The 17723-nt window shown below is 48.1% G+C and overlaps 1 pseudogene; it reads left to right on the plus strand.

The window, feature by feature from the left end:
• Nucleotides 1–9861: 9861 nt before the first annotated feature.
• On the plus strand, nt 9862–15458 carry LOC135907747 (putative nuclease HARBI1; annotated as a pseudogene).
• The last annotated feature ends 2265 nt before the right edge of the window (nt 15459–17723 follow it).

Raw genomic sequence — 17723 nt, forward strand, 5'->3', positions numbered from 1 at the left:
CATTCGGGCAAATTGCGATGACGTAGCGGGGGCTGTGAGTCATGAGCATAGTAGACGGTCAGTCGGGCGTGAGGAAGCGACAGCCCATATAGAGTCCGGACCAACACTGGACAACTCCTGACGAACGATTGCTTGGTCAAGTGGTATCTTCGAGGACGCAGACTCAAAAGCGCGGGAGCACGTGGAAGCAGGAGACTTGGGTTAAATTTCGAGTCCGATGATCTTTGTCGCGTGCTCCACCGTGAGAGGTGCCTGTTTTGCAGATACGTGTTCGTCCGACAATGTTGCTGTCGTGTTGGGCACTCGCACGAGCTGAGGGGCGATTCGTTGGCTTTTGGCAGTCGCCTAAAGCTCGCACTCCCGTATGATGGAATCGACCGTGTTGCACTCGTTGCAAATAAAGCAGACTTAATGCACCACCTGCTATGCCTTTCAAAACATCTCCCACTTTGTCTGATTCCGTAATGTCATCTTCCTCTTCGCGAGAAAAGACCGGCACGTCCGGTGTATATAAGAAAGATAGTACTCCGTAGATATTTGTGCACGTGACGCCAGCGTCTTCTTCGCCCCAGCCGTACTACCAATGGCCTTCCCAAACAGACCACGCATCTTTTGCTTGCAGGAATGCCCCCTTCCGATATAAGCTTCACGATTCCCGAAGCGGACGTTTGATTTTCGTGCTAAGTACGTTCACCAGCATTACCATATCGTGCCATCGGTTGTTCTTACACGCATTTAGGTGGTGAACCAGTCTTCAATATCGACGTCATCGGTTCCGGAAAACGTGCCTGGATCTCTTTGCTGTGCAACCATTGACGTTGCCACCGTTGAGCAAGAGGCGGCCTGCTGTGCCAATGTGGAAAAATCCAAACGACGGCTGCTCCAGTGCACCTTCGTAATGAGTTCTTACCCCGCACTTCCAGGGAAAATGTTACGTAGGCGAAGAGTAGGCAAAAGTATATTGATTAAATATATACAGACTAGTCACAGCCATGATGGCACATTAACAGCCACGAGCGAGCTTTTGCAATCTTCATCCCCATCATCCTGCTGAACGCTTTCTTCAGAATGCAGGAATAGCCTATAACAGTTTCTTCTCTGAGAGAATGTTTCAGGTTTAAAGAGAAAATCGGTGCCTCTATATGCACGAATGAAGAATGGGTGAAGCTGGCTGAGTTTTAAACGCTGGATTGAAAATGCGACGCTTTGTAACCTCATGGCAAAATTTCCGGGAAAGAGGTCCATGTTGAGCCATCATTGAGCAAAAGAGCTTAGCAGGAACTTGTGGGCCAAGAACGATGCGTAAAGCACTCCCGTATGCCAAAATAATATCTTCCAAGACACTAGTGAGAGCATGCCTAAATAGGTATGAAAAAACGTCTAATTTTAATAAAGGCTGTATGCAAAATAAGCCGTCATATTCATATATTGTTGCTTCATCAATGCAATCTATTGTTTTCAAGTTGCTTCACGAAAGCAAAATTTGCAACCCAGTCAACAGCAGAAGAGTTCCTTAATAAAAGGCACTGTTTATTACAGCCTTTTACACGGATGCACACCCTGACATGTTAAAAGTAACAAGATTGGGAACTATTTATGAAAGTGGATACCGGAATTATTTGAGTAATTATCAACCTATATCGTGAAATGCAGTGAAATGCATCAGTAAAATGTTCCAGAAGCTGTTGGCAAGTAGAAAAGCACAATATTTATAAAAATATAACATGGTTTCGATATGTCAATACGGCTAAGTATCGGTGTACAAGAATGGTTATTTTTCCATGAATAAAAAATTACTAAAACTTTGAACAAAAAGAAACTATCATTAGGCTTGTTTTTTAGATTTAAGAAAGGTGTTTGGGACTGTAGAATTCCGCATTTTTTCATGAATATTGAAAGACTAGCGTAACAAGACATTTTCGTTTACATCTTGAAAAGTTGTCTAGGTGGCCAAAAACAAGAAGTAGCTATCGATGAGCATATTTGAAGTCCCTCTGACATTAAAAGCGGCGTGCCACAATGATCGGCACTGGGGCCAATAATATTTACAATATAACTTACCGACATTGTATGCAAAGGACCTACAAGAAGCACATGGCTTCATGTATGCTAATGGAACTGCTCGGGAGTTCAGTGGTAACGCGAATGAACCAATGAACCCAGAACTTCAGTTCAATAGATAATGGTGTGAAAGGAATTAATTGCTTTCCTAAAACCATATACCAATCAACTTAGTGTTTATACATCTCCGTTAAAAATTCAACTACTGAAGAGGGGAACCGCATTACTGGTGGCTACGTTTAAGCAGAACAAGTCGGCTCAGGCCTCTATGTAAATGTAACCCTCGAGAGCGCTCTAAAATGAAAGCCTCATGTGTGCAGGCTATGAGAGAAGCTATATTCCGCATTCTTCGTCTTAGTCAAGGCACGAGTAATTTGTGTTTAGAAACGTTGAGAGCCATATATTTTGCACCCAACCGTGCACGTATCACCTGTGAAGTCGGTGAGATTATGTGTGTGGCGTCTGGAGGTGGAGAAGAGGATCGCACGCCGGGAGAGTACGGAGGAGCGCGCGGAGCGCGCGCCAAGTACACGCAAAGTCTAGGTGGTTCTAGGGAAGCGCAGAAGGAGAAAGGAGGGGTAGCATCGCGGAGCAGCAGGATAGGGGCAGGGGCACTGGGTTGACCTGCTCTGGCAGTTGCTTTGGATTCTGTGTGCGTACACTATGGGTGTACCGGGTTCGTCTCCTGATCGACACTAGAACGCAGCAAGGACTTTTTTTTCGGACCGGGATGGGTGCCTGCCGCTTTATGAAGCCGGAGCCCAGTCCAGGCCCGTGATACCAAGCTCGAGCACAACGCCGACCCGGGCGTACATGACAGAACCCTGCTACCCGGGTACTTAGATTTACGTCTACGTTAAGGAACTTCAGGGGGTCGAAATTAATCCGGTCCACACTACGGCGCGCCTCGTAATGAAATCCTGGTTTTTCGCATGTAATACGCCATAATATAACTTACGTTTTGCGCCAGGCGTGTCGAAAGGAGCAGACAAGTTCCGGATGAACGAAGTTTATTAACCCATGCTTGTGGCTTGAGGCTCGGCCAGAAAGGGAGAGTCGCTAGCAAGGGGCACTCTGCTTTTAACACTTAGTGGCGCATGCGCAATTCGCAGAGTGCTCTTATCAGCATAAGCGCCAGCCGACACAACACCACCTCCCCTTTTAATGAAGCACACAGTAATTAAGAGTCCAGCTTAGAATCTATCAGGTGGGCGACGATTTCGCATGGGGTAGCGTCTTGCCTCGGTGGGTGCTGGTGATGCCTGTTGCGCAACTGGAGTTACCATGGGCGGTTGTGGACTGGAAGGAACTGGTGCGCCGTCAGTCTCAGGATAAAACACGAACTCGCTGGTCGTAACTTCGCCAGCTGTTCCATGCCTAGGGGTAACGTCCTCTGCAGGCCTCTGTAGCAGCTGATCCTGGTGACGACGCCAGGTGAAGGTGCCCCTCGGGGTAGTTGCACGTACTTGGAAAGAGAAAGGTCCTGTTTGAGCAACAATCACAGCGGGAGCCCACTTTGGTTTTCCAGAATAATTACGTGCTAACACGCTGTCGCCTACCAAGAAGTGACGTTCGCGACACGGACGACTTAATGCCTGATTACACTGTCTGTGTGCTACTCTTTCCCCCACGGAAGGCTTTACGGCATCTAACCGACTGCGTAAGCGTCGTCCTAGGAGCAATGCCGCTGGTGATTCCCGAGTCGTCGCATGTGGCATGTTGCGATACGACAGCAAAAATTTATGCAGCTTTCCCTGCAGTGTTCCTCCTGTGCCGTCTTTGCGCAGTGCATTCTTTAAGGCCTGGATGAAGCGCTCTGCCAACCCATTGGAGCTGAGGTGGTAAGGAGCCGTGAGGACGTGCCGCGCTCCCATTGCCTGCACGAAGTGCTTGAACCCCTGCGAAACAAACTGAGGCCCATTATCGGAAACAATTGTTTCAGGGAAACCAAAACGTGTGAAGAGCTCAGTTAAGCAACGAATCGTGCTTTCTGTTGTCGATCTCATTTCGAAAACTTCTGGCCATTTAGAATGTGCGTCGACGACAACTAAAAACATGGTATTCTGGAAAGGTCCCGCAAAGTCTACATGAACACGCTGCCACGGTGAAGTCGGCCATGACCACGGGTGAAGAGGTGCGTTGATTGGAGCGTTACGTTGCTCTTGACAACTAGCGCAGCTTCTGATACGACGTTCGAGGTCCGCCTCAAGAGTTGGCCACCACACGTAGCTGCGTGCTAGTTCTTGGCTGCGCACGATGCCGGGATGGCCGTCATGGAGTTCGTCCAGAACGAACCCTTGTAGCTTTGCAGGCACGACTACTCTTGCGCCCAGCATGACGCATCCCTGATGCACCGTCAGTTCGTTGCACCTGCGAAAAAAAGGCTTCCACTGTTCATCTTTTATCGACGCGGGCCATCCCAAATTTGTGAATTCCTTCACTTGACAAAGAATTCGGTGTTTACATGTGGCAGCCGCGATATCTCGACTAGAAACAGGCAACGAGTCCAAGCGCAACGGATAAAATGTTTCTTCTGTTTCTTTGGTTTCCGCTTCAAGACCTGGCAGCGGCAGACGTGAGCGGAAATCGGCTTCCGCGTTCTCGCTCGATTTCTTGAAGATAAGATTGTAGGAGTAGGCTGCCAACGTAACGGCCCAGCGTTGCAAACGAGCAGCTGCGATGGTGGGAATACCGGTTGTCGTGCCCAATATTGTTTGAAGAGGCTTATGGTCTGTGACCAATGTGAATGAGTGCCCATAAAGATAGAAGTGGAACTTCTTTACACCGAAAACGATGGCTAACGCTTCTTTCTCCAGTTGACTATTTCTTTTCCGCTTCAGATAGCGCTCGTGAAGCGTAAGCAATGGGCCGTGCCCTTCCGTCATCGTAGACATGAAATAGGACTGCTCCTACACCATAGTGAGACGCGTCGCATGACAGCCTAAGTTGTCTTTCAGGGTCATAGTGTGCGAGCGTAGGTGGCTGTGTCAATAGCGCTTTCACTTGGTTGAACGCTTTTCTAGCATGCTCGTCCCAGTGCCACGCTACCTTTTTTCGCAGAAGTCTGAAAAATGGTTCAGCTGTCGTTGCTAACTGGGGCACGAACTTGCTGTAATAGTTGACAACGCCCAACACAGACTGAAGCTGCTTCTTTGATTTCGGTTCTGGTGCCTGGAGAAATGCGTCAACATTATCTGACAATGGCGAAGTGCCTTGAGCGCTGATTTTGTGCCCAAGGTAGTGAAGTTCGCTTTGAAGAAACGAGCACTTCTCTTTCTTTACCCTGACACCTCGGCTTTGAAGACGCTCCAGCAGCGCTTTGAGATTAGCTAAGTGGTCTTCTAGCGTTTTCCCAGTTACCAAAATATCATCTAGGTAGCAGCAAACACCCTTGAGGTCCTTAAACATCATGTCCATTATCTTTTGGAAAATCCCCGGCGCGGAAGCGATTCCAAAAGGTAATCGGTTCACGACAAACAATCCCTTGTGCGTGTTCAAGGTTAGGTATTGCCTTGAGGCATCAGACATGACCACTTGCTGATAAGCGCGATTCAGGTCGATCTTTCAAAAATGTGTGCCTCCAGACAGAGCCGCGAATAAGTCATCGACCTTCGGCAACGGGTAACGTGTGACGTCAAGGCACGGATTAAATGTCACCTTATAATCGCCACAGAGGCGTATGCCACCGTGTTTCTTGATAACGGGTACCACTGGCGTTGCGTAATGTGACGTGGCAACGGCCGTTATGATGCCCATTTTTTCCATCTTCGAAAGTTCAAGCTCAACCGCCTTTTGCAGTGCGAACGGCACGTTTCTTGCTTTGAGAGACTTCGGTGCCTGATTAGGCTTGAGATACAGCTCGGCCCTTTCTTCTGTAATCATGCCTAACTCATCTTTAAATAGAGAGTCGTACTTTGCGATCAAAGCGCTCAGCCTTTCCTCTAAACGACAAGAAAAAGGCAGCTCTGACCTTGGCAGATGGTGGACGTTCCAGATTTTGCTCCACTCCAGCCTAATTGCCTGAAGCCATTGCTGACCCAGCAACGGCGGCCCCTCCTGGTCGACGACGTATAGAGGAAGGCTCGCCGTGTTGCCACCGTGCTGCACCTTGACTTGCAGGGCGCCTTTTGGGATCACCAGGGCTCCTGTATAGGTGCGGAGCTTCACTTCTCTCGGGTTGAGCCTGGCTGATGAACGAAATTGGCGGTATTGTTTGAAAGGCATGACTGTGACGGCGGCACCTGTATCTAGCTCCATAGGGACTGTCACATTATTTACTTTCATCGGTACCATGATGGGCTCAATACTGCGAGCAGCTACGCCATTTACGGCTACCACTTTCGAGTGGGATACCACCGATAACGTTTTTACAGTGTCTTTGAAGGGGCGTTTCCCTCGTGACGTGCCGGAGGTGCTACGGCAAACTCGTATCAGGTGCCCCCTTTTGTTGCACTTATAGCATTTGTCATTTACGAGGGGACACGCTTTGCCAAAATGTTTCGGCGACCCGCAGCGAAAACATGCCTGCGACCGGACGCTCGAAGTCGCCTGTACCTTATGCATGGGGTTGGCTGTAGACACACCTGTACGGGCTTCCGCAGTGCTTTTCGTTGCCGCCTCCATAGCCACAGCGCGCTCTACCGCTCTCTGAAACGTAAGCTTGCTATCCTCCGTGAACAGCACTCGCTGTATATCCTCTCTTAACAAGCCACAGACGAAGCGATCCCGGAGGGATTCATCTAACGCGCTTCCAAAGCCACAGGTTCGTGCTAGCTTCCGTAGCTCGGAAACGTAATCAGAAATGGACTCGCCTTCTACTTGTTGCCTCCCGTGCAACTTTGCTCGCTCGCCAATGGCCGACGGTTTCGGCGACACATGGTCCCACAGGGTCTTCTTTAGTGCCTCGAAGCTTTTGGCTGAAGGCAGCTCCGGGGCAACCAGCGATTTCAGAAGACTGTGGGTAGTGGGGCCTATGATGCTCAGGAATGCATGTACTCGGTCACCTTCGGGAACATGGTTGGCGATAAGAAACGACGTCAGCCGTTCTTCGTACGACGCCCAGTCATTCGTGGAAACGTCGAATGGTTCCATCTGGCCCAGTTGAGCAGCAAACTGCATCGAACCTGCACTGGCTTCTTCGTTCATGATATCAGTCAGCGAAGAAAAGAAAAAGCAGCCCTCTTCTATAGTCGATACTCAACAGAGGCTGAATGCCGAGAACACTTGCCTTCCTTGACGCTGCGCCGCTCTTCAGGGGTGCGATCTTGTACGCGTTCCAAACTCGAACGGAGGCGGTCCGTTCTTTCCGTCGCGAAAGTGGCGGTCCGTTCCGTTGCGTTCGTCCGATAGCAGACAACACGGAATGATTGACAGCAGATATCACTTCTCAATTGACGTCATGGCGTTCTTCACCGTTCAAACTGACCAGCCGTGTGCGGCTCGGTGGAACGGACCGCCTCCGTTCTATTTTGGAACGCGTACAAGATCGCACCCCAGAATCCCATCTTCGTCGCCACGTGTTACATTTTGCGCCAGGCGTGTCGAAAGGAGCAGACAAGTTCCGGATGAACGAAGTTTATTAACCCATGCTTGTGGCTTGAGGCTCGGCCAGAAAGGGAGAGTCGCTAGCAAGGGGCACTCTGCTTTTAACACTTAGTGGCGCATGCGCAATTCGCAGAGTGCTCTTATCAGCATGAGCGCCAGCCGACACAACAATAACGAAATTGTTGCCTATGCGATACATAAAAAGTCATTACAATAAAAGAATAGTCAAAGTGAAATATGGAAAAAAAGTTAAAAAAATTTGCAACTAACAATGAACAAGCGGATACAAGCAAACTCTCGGCATTATCTGTAATGCTCTTGCCTACACTTCACGCTGGAAGCAATATTAATTACAAATATTCTTAAAACAGGATCTTCATGAATTATATTTTGTAGCAAGGTAAGAAAAAGCTAAAGATTATATACAGTGAAATGCAAGAGGGGGAGGAGGAGGAGGAACAACTTTATGAAAAACAACAACAGCAAGGGCTTGACCGATGATGTCCTGCAGGATGTTGGGGTCGGGGTTGCGCAGCCAAAACTCCCAGGATTCTAGAGTGCGCGAGCTATCATGCTTAGACGGACATGTCCACACCATGTGAACCAGATTTGCTGCCTCACCACAGAATTAGCACTTTGACCAGAATACTCCTGGATGCCACTTGCTGTAGAGTGCGGGGTTTGGAAAAACTCCCGTCTGTAATTTCGTCCACATAACCTCATCTTTCTTACTGAGCGTTCTGGTCACTCCCGGGTAAATTTATCGATTTAGTCTGTAGTGTACTGTGATTTCCCGATATGCGCGCATATGCTCTGTTCTGTTTATAGTTTCAGTGATGTAGGAGCTTCCGGGGGTCGACCGGTAAGTGAGACCTTGGGCGACCGAATGAGCCTCCTCGTTCCCTCTAAGTCCCTTGTGAGCAGGTGCCCAAACGAACAGAACCACGTGCTTGGGTCCTCCTTCTCTGTTTGATATACGGATGGCAGTCTCCGTCACCCTCCCCGATTCGTAATTTCTCACAGCGTTTTGGGTGTCACTGATGGCCACATTTAGCCCCCTTTAGCTGACGGCCAACGCTATGGCTACTTCCTCAGCTTCAACCGTCTCGATGCCACTGACTTTGCAGCACGCCATCGATGTTCCATCTTCTCTACCCGCAACGGCCGCGTGTGGCGCTTTGCTGTTATATTCTGCAGCCTCCATATATAGGACGTCCTGTCGACTAGTATACCTAGCTTGTACTGCCTCTGCCCTGTCGTTACGTCTGCCGTCATGAAAGGTAGGGTACATGTTTCTGGGTAGCGGAGGTACTTTTATCTTGTCCCTGATCGGTCTGGGTGTCTTTTGGGCGCACTTGCCGATGTTTGGGCTCGTAGCCTAATTTCTCTAACATTTTCCTTCCTGTTTTAGATCCAAGTAACCTTCGAGGTTGCGTGGTAATGGCAGCCTACATCAGTTGCTCGAGAGTGTTCGACACACCTAGCTTCATAAGTGTGCCGGTGGGCATGTTCGGGGGGAATCCAAGTGCGACCTTGACACTTTTCCTAATATTGATTTCGAGCTTGTACCGTTCTACAGAACTGAGCTTGAGGCAGGGTGCCACGTACACTATCCTACTTATTGCGAAGGCTTGTGCGAGCCTCAGGAGATTCGTCTCCTTCATCCCAGCGTGCCTGTTCGCTATTCGTCTGATAAGACGACACGTTTTATTTGAAGTGGCTTCTAACCTAGCAAGCGTTTCATAATTTTTCCGGCTGGCCTGAATCCTCAGCCCGAGGACGCGGATACTGTCGACCACGGGGATCTCTGCGCCGTTGCCGTACAGGTGGATGCCCGCCTCGCGCTTTTGTTGAAGGCGCAGTTTCCCGCGGGCCATCAGGAACAATACTTCCGACTCTTCGGCCAAACATATAAGTCCTTTGGGTTTCAGGTACTCCTCAGTGGTGTCACTTGCAATTTTCAGGGAGCTTTCAATTTGCCCAACACTGCCCTTGTTTATCCATAGTGTTAAAACATCCGCGTGTATGGTGTGATTTATATTCTCGATTTCCCCCAACCGTTCGGGGCGTCTCAACATTGCAATGTTGAAGAGGGTAGGTGATAAAACCGAGCCCTGCGGCGTCCCCACATTACCCAGTTCAATGTTCTTTGTAGATTCTTCCCCTCTCTTGAGAGTGGCCTTCCTGCTGGTAAGAAAGTCCTTGCTGTAATCGTACACTCTCTTCCCGACATTGAGTGAGTTCAAATTCTCCAAGATGGACACGTTCCTCAAGTTGTCAAATGCCTTTGCCACATCGAACCCCACGATCACTTTCACGTCTCACGTTTGCTCGTTTATAATTTGGTCTTTGAGCTGCTCATCACGTCGCATGCTGACAGCTTTGGTTGAAAACCGATCATGGTGTCCGGATACAGTACATTTTCCTCCATTTTCCTCCTCCTATTGAGCCGCGTCTGAATGACGTGGTCCATAAGCTTACCTAGGCAGGAGGTGAGCGATATAGACCTGAGGTTCTCGAAGTCCAGTTTTTTACCCGGCTTGGAAATGAAAATGAGGTTGGCGAGTTGCTACTCCTGGGTATCGTCCCCTTCCAGCACTCATGCATGTACGTTGCGAGGTTGGCAATTGAGTTGTCTAAATTACGGAGCATTTTGTTGCTCACTCTGTCCGGCCCTGCCACTCACTTAGTCCTTAGCCGATTAATCTCTGCTCAGACCTCACCCAGGGAGATCGGGTCGTCTAATTCCGAATTCTCTTTCGATTGATGTACCTATTCCTAACTTCTTCTAAGAGTTCCTTCTTAGTGCCATCAATATAATGCGCCATTCTTTCCAGATGTTGTTTGGACGCTGCCTTTGTGTATTCCGGATCTAAGAAGTCGCCACCCCCACGTTACTCATAGTCTTCTGCATCTTATCGCAGACGTTCCCCCAATACTGATTCGTGAGCGTGATTGCGTGCTCTTCAATCTCCTTGTTTAAAGCCGCTATCTGTTTCCTGATATTTCGATCCCATCTCTTCTGGCGAAGTCGGTCCTCCAGCTTGTTCTTTTTTCCCCCGGAGATTAACTAATCTCCTGTCTACCGCTTCGTTGTCCACCTCAGTTTCCAGAAGTGCAAGAAAAATCAGATGAAACGTAACTCCTCAATATTCTCACTTCGGCACTAAAACCGAATCACGACGTACAATATAAATTATACAATGGAGCGGTCAAACACCGTGCTTCAGGGAATCCCAGATAGACGGTTCCTCCCTGTTTCTTTCAAATAAACGTACAAAATAAGCTTGTCATACCACACAGTGAAACAAAAAATTGCACCCCCAAAAGACTGTCACAAGATTAGGACTGTGCGAAGGCAAGCAAAAGGCAAGAACTTGCAGGTTCTTGTGCAAACACAGCAGATAGTCCAGGCTTCAAGCAAGGCGTCTTCTTTTGGAGTCCGCACGCAGCTGCACTAAAATTCCATTCGCCACTTACAGATTGCACTGAATGTGTGAGCCTCATCTTTTCGGCGTCTACGTTCCCGTTTATAAGCAATAACCAAAACATTTGTTTCTCGCACGGGAAGATCAGAAATCTGACCCCATTCTGTGTGCTGATATTTGTCGGCTGCTGCACATGACCTATCTTTATCGTGCGAGTTTGCCCTAGTGCCGTCACATATATATATATATATATATATATATATATATATATATATATATATATACATGTGTGTGTGTGTGTGTGTGTGTGTGTGTGTGTGTGTGTGTGTGTGTGTAGAGAGAAAGAGAGAGCCCTTGCATTACTGCTAACCGAACACAATAGTATCGAGATTAGCAATAGTGAAATCGCAAAAGCAGTAATAGGAAAATGTATTGAAGAGCGGTATCTTTCTGTATTTTATTTTTCTGATAATCGTTTCTTGTGAAAAAAAATAAGAACTTCATCTGTTTTCCTTTTTTTTCGAAGGTATTACACTACGTGCCAGCTCTTTGCACGTGTCACTTCAGCTTGGCTCAGAACGGCTTAGACCATGCAGTGCATAACGTTCGCGTGTGCTCGAAGGGCCTACTAAGTCCGTTTATTTGAACGGGCTCGAGCCCGGCCAGCCACCGCGCGTTCAAACTCGGGAGCGGCCCGGGCCCGCCGGAAAACGCTTCGGAAGTCCGGCCCGGCTTTGGGCTTGGCCCGGCCTCTCGCAGTCCCTAATCGAAAAGCCGAGCGTAGAGTGAGAAGGATGAAGCGGCGACGCAAGCGGTGGCAGGCCGAACGCTAGTGGACCGACCCCGAAGTCGATGCCAAGCGCCAGGCGCGAACTGAACAAGTCCGGCAAAAGGCGCGGGCTTGGCGTGCTCAGGAGACTCCGGAAGTGGAAGGAGAAGGGGAAAATTAATAGCGTGAAGTGTACGTTACCGATTTGCCTGAAATAATAAGGGCCGCGCATTTCCTTACAATGTCTTGCCACCTTTCCTAATGGAACTTGACACTTTTTGAAAGTCCAAGAACGGACCTAGTTAAAAAAAATCCTTAAAAGAAACCGCTAAACGAACACACAATGAAACCATTTTTATAACATTCGAAGCAGAATGCACAAAGGACTAGCACCCATAAGCTTGCGCGGAACCCGGGTTAATAAAGTAAAATGTCACTGTAGCTTTTTGTGTCGTTAACTTTCGCATAGTTTATTGCACTAAAATGGTCTATGCATGTTCTATGCTCTATGCATGATCTATGGATGTTAAATGCTCTATGCTCTAACATGCTCTATGCATGTTGCGCGGCTTCCAAAAAGAACTTCAGGTATGATCAATCGAAGCATGAAAGAGAGCCATAAGAGAGCTTGCAATCAATGTCGTGCCTTCACGCCATCTGGTGGAATAGTGCGTCGACGTACTATATGCCTAATTACCAGAATTAACACGCCATATCCTGCCTGTGTCTTCGAAAGTGTCGATGGTTTAGTCGCTGAGCCTATCACAGCAAATTTCGGCTACTGATATCTCAGTTGTAAGGCCAGTGAGGCTTAAAGTATTCAGCAGTTAAAATAGCGTGCTCGCTTCCTATGAGTATTAACCAGCAGCGTCATTTTATCAACATAATTAAAACGTTCTTTCTTTCCAACTCGAATCAAATTGCGGTAATTATACTACAATGCTAACAGTATCAGCCATAGTGCGCATATTTTGCTGTTATACTTGCAGGTTTCTTTTAGGCTTAAGTATGTGAATACATGGTATATATGTAATGTGAGTGAAAAGTTATGTCAATGTCCCTGATCAGTATACTGTGAAGCAAGTGTGCAGCTGAAGTATTTTTTCTATGTTCGATGGAATATTATGTAGGTGATAGTCGTTTCTCCACAGCAAACACAATAAAATGTTTAACCTGTCACTGGAATGCCACATCTGCACTGTTAATTGAGGCGCCATAGATGTACTCAGCTAATAAATGCGCACACGTGTAAAGGCGACCGGCGGAGTGACAGTGGGACCGCGGTCTTCTCACGGATGCGTGCTGCATCGCTGGCATTCGGGCTTTCATCATGGGCGTAACTTGGCAGTGGGGCTGAAACTAACCCCGTATTCACACACGCTCCTCGACTCGAGCCTCCACTTGAAACGCTCCCTTGAGGGTCGTTTTTCATTTTGCAAATCGTCCTCGACTTGAAACGCTCCTCAAGTGAAGGAAATTGCGAGCGCTTTCGTCTGGAATCTCAAAGCAGCATCGATGCTACCTTGGGCATCTCCTTCACTCGAGTGACTACGCTTCGTTTGTCGATTAGGTTCTCCGCGTCGAGAAGCTATTCGGCAGCGTGATGAACGACAGTGACATTTCAGACATACCGCGACAGAGGTTGAGGGACCGCCTGAATCCCATGGAACACTTCACCAACAGCGAATTGCTCGCACGCTATCGGTTCACGAAGTGTACCGTGAAGAAGCTGCTTGACTGCTTGCCATTTGAACAGAACGCCAGCAACCGTGGCCAACCGCTGCCACCAATGGTTCAAGTCCTTCTCGCTTTACGTTTTATGCGAAGCATATTACTAGAGCTCAACCCAGCTCCTCAGGCGCGGCGGTGTCACCTTCAATACCACGTGACACCGTGACGTCACGACAGAGGAGAAACGGGGCTCCAACTCGCGCCGTGGCTCGCGGCGTCGCGGCGGTATATAAGCAGCTGCGCTTGCCTCTGCTAGACACTCACGAGGTGAGATGCCTCCTGGAGACAGAGCTGCTCGTTGCAATGAGAAGCGAAGGTTGCGGCGGGCTACAGAGACTGTTTCTAGGTGTCTTTGCTACGGCGCTGCGGCTACGCGCCCCACATCGGACGCGGTGAGCGTCGAGCAACGCAGCGTTCGGCGCGACAACGAAATGTGCGCCTGAGCAAGTGCCGCACGCCTGAGCCGACGCCGACGACACCGGCTTTTCTGCGACACGAGCACATAACGCTGTCGCGTTAAAATAAAGGCTAGTATGCTTCACATCCTGGATTAACCTTAGCTAAGCCACAGCCAGTTTTTTATGGAGCGGGTACATGTCATGTTGTTACGGGTGACCTAGTGAACGTGTCGCAACCGACAGTGAGCCGCGTCATGGAACGTGCGTCACGATTAGTCGCTGCGCACTTGTTCCCGGTCGTCGTCAGGCTTCCTAGCACCGATAGCGAGTTCCACGCGATGATGGTAGATTTCTACGGCATTGCCAAGTTTCCCAAGGTGACGGGGTGCATACACTGCACCCACATCCACATCAAAGCACCGCGTGGGCCGCATGGCGAAGTTTACCGCAATCGGAAGGGTTAGTTCTCGTATAATGTACAGGTAAATTGCTATCTCTTTTCTTTTCTCTAGATTAGGGCAGGATGAATTCTTAAAAACACAGTCATGTGATAATGCCTACGAGCTTTGGTAAACTGTATACTGGCTAACCTGATCGGTCATGGTAGAAATCAATTAACTCCCTTCCGATCCCTTTCCTGCTCCAGATAACGGCATAGTGGATTTCGTGACAATGCGTGGTGACATGGCCGAGTAAATGAAGATTGGCGCACCAATTAGATAGTGCTAGACGTTCATGTTTTAGAAGGCTATCGTACATATTGGGACTCTTCGTATCTTTGAATTTCTTTCAATCGCCAAAAGGGAAGTGTGGCCTTGCAATTCTTAAAAGCAGCGAATGTTTCTGCTCAAAAAGAGACTATCGTGAATGTATGAATTGCGTTGCTTACAATCACTTCACCTGAAAAAAACAGCCTAACAATCTATTCTTTCCTTTCATTAGGTGATAGTAGGGCCGCAGCTGCAATTTTACGACGTCGTGTCTAGCTGGCCCGGATCCGTGCATGACAATGGAATGTTCCACAACAGTCGTACACGTGTTCTTTACTACGAGACAAAACAAGTGCCTGTAATTCTAATTGTCGATGCTGGCTGCGCATGCATGCCCTTCCTCATGACTCACGGGCTGGCTCCAGACGACCGAACAGCCCCGAGAGCAAGTTAGTCCCACTGCATAAACCAAACAGCCTGTGGCTCTCACAATATTACTTATGTAATGACGTACAGTTTCTTGCGTTGAATGGTTTAATTAGCCTAAGCTTGATTCAAATTTGTGTAGCAATGACGTAATTTTCGCAAAATATGGCTTTGTATTATTACCTTCATTTATTGGATGCAATCTGTTTTTGCTGCACTGAATATGAGTCGCAATAAATTGAAGATATTTGCTGCAAGATGTTTGACGACTATCCTGATTATGATGCCGAGGTATAAAGTGAGTCTCGAAGTAGTTAGCATAAGCGCAAACTGACATTGTCTGTTTTGCACAGGTATCAAGCGGCCCACGTCCGCACCCGGAACACTCTAGATGGGGGCTTTCGGCGTGTCGAAGCGTCGCTTCCCATGTTTGGATATGGGGCTTCAGCATTTGACGGAGAGCTCTGCGGCCATTACTACAGCCTGTGCTCCCTGCATAACCTGGCAGTCCTGAGGCAAGACCCGGAACCGCCAGCTGTGGTCATCCCACAACACTTCAGGTGGCAGCAGCCCGATATGGCGAGGCAAACTGACACACTGCATGGATCACAATGCCGAATGCGGCTTACTACTCGAGCATTGATCTAAACCATCTTAAAAGTGAATTTTGCATCTAGTTTCATGCAGATTGCCAAATAAATACATCGTGGAAACTTCAGATATCTGCAAGTTAAGACAAGCAGTAACGCCATCAATGTTCAAGCATACTTTACTATTCAGGACACTGCGTTAGTATTTTCTTCACATGTATATTGTGGTGCTTTTTTCACGTACTGTGTATATTATTGCTTATTTCACCAGTAGTTTCAATCATTAACCGCAGCCGCAGCTCTATCATACTTTTTCCTGTTAAAGCAGAGACATGTGTAAAAATATAATGAAACTTTTATTTTTATGCAAGCTGCTGCTTCTTGGCGTCTAATTCAAGAAATAGGATCTGAAGCCCCACGTCATCGCGCCAATTTTGCTGCTCCAGCTTCTGTTGCCGCAACTGGACTTCACTTTGGCGTAGTTCCTACTTCCGTTGCTAGTCCATCCGGTGACGTTGTCGTTACTGGAGAAGCTGCTGCCGACGCAAGCGCATTTCTACAGAATGCAGTTCTGTTTTTCGCTCCTCGTTTTTCAGAAGCGCCTTCAATCGGGCCGCTCTTTCAGGTTAGAGCACTCGCTCTATCGCTGCTGTGCGGCCTCGTGCTGGTCTCAGTTGCTGAGGTGTGTCAATGATAGCTGCAGTGTCTGAAGCTTCCGCTCGCAGCTAGTGTTGGCACTGTATGTGGCGTGGTCTCGGTTGTTGACAGCGGCACCGTACTGGGACCTGCGAAGACGCACCTTCCTGAGTCAGCAGCGGTACCTGAATTGGATTATCTGCACACATAAAACACACATTATATTAGAGCCTAGGAGGCACTACAGTTGAAAACTCATATTTGTAAGTAGTGTCGATTCACAGTTTAAACATCTGTACAAATTCACATGCATGCAGGCACACTATTCAGACAGCCACATGAGATCAGTCACACGGAAATTGAAGGCGCTAGTGGCTCTAAACTGCAACCCAGGCCAGCAAGTGAAAACAAGAAGTAAGCAGCTTAGCCGTATGATGCCTTCCAAGGGAGTTAGTCACAGAAATACATAGGAAAAGTGTGTCCCAGTCTGGACGCAGTGCTGCCGTAACTACAGACTACACTTTGGCACTACTGCATAGTGACACCTGATTAGCATGTAATTTGAAATACCAGTAGATACAACTTCTCTCTGTGAAGTTTGTGATAGATGTTAGTTACACAATATGTTGTTAAAGGAGGCTCAATTGCACACAGATTCCAGTGATGCTGAAGAAGCAAGGTATTTAGTTTTACTGCTGGCTGGAGGGGTCTCGGCTGTAGCATGATATTTCAAATAACAGGAGAAACAACTTATCTAATGATGCCTGCTGCATGCTACTCACAGAAATCAGCAGCGCAGAAGACATGTCGCCAGGAGCGAGGGCTGCTGGAGCAGCATGCGAATGAGCTTTAAGACCGAAGGTGCCCGAGCTGTAGATGGCGCCAAGCCTGTTGCTTCTGATGGAGCGCAGACTTCCGAAACTGGCTGTGGTACCACAGGGGTTGTGCCTGAAAATACAAAGGAAGCAGAACAACTGCCCCACAAGCGGGTGGTGCAATCAGAAGAGCATTCATACATTGCAACTTTACTGTAGAGGCACTGTTGTTTGCCTGCTTACACAATTATATCTGCACATGTACACACAGAAATTACAATGAATGTCTCCATGTTATCTGCATTAAAATTGTATAACAGGTGGTAGGGGGTGCATTGCTGACACCATGCAAACGCAGAGGCACCACGACAAATGTAAGAGATTGGGACAGCTCGTTCAAATGCATGCTAATTTTGCAAGACACAAAAAACTACAAAAATAGGTTGTCCTTCACGAACAGCAGCAAAATGTTGGGCTGACTGGCCGAGTGAAGCATTTCAGCCATGGCAGGTGAAAGTTACTGAAGCAACCGAAGCTTGATGTGGGCGAGCTGGTTTTGCATACTTGAAGAATAGAGCGCTACGAAGATGCGGGCTAAAAGAGGAACATCTACAT

Source organism: Dermacentor albipictus, chromosome 8, assembly GCF_038994185.2.
Source record: "Dermacentor albipictus isolate Rhodes 1998 colony chromosome 8, USDA_Dalb.pri_finalv2, whole genome shotgun sequence".
In the NCBI taxonomy this organism is placed as follows: domain Eukaryota; kingdom Metazoa; phylum Arthropoda; class Arachnida; order Ixodida; family Ixodidae; genus Dermacentor; species Dermacentor albipictus.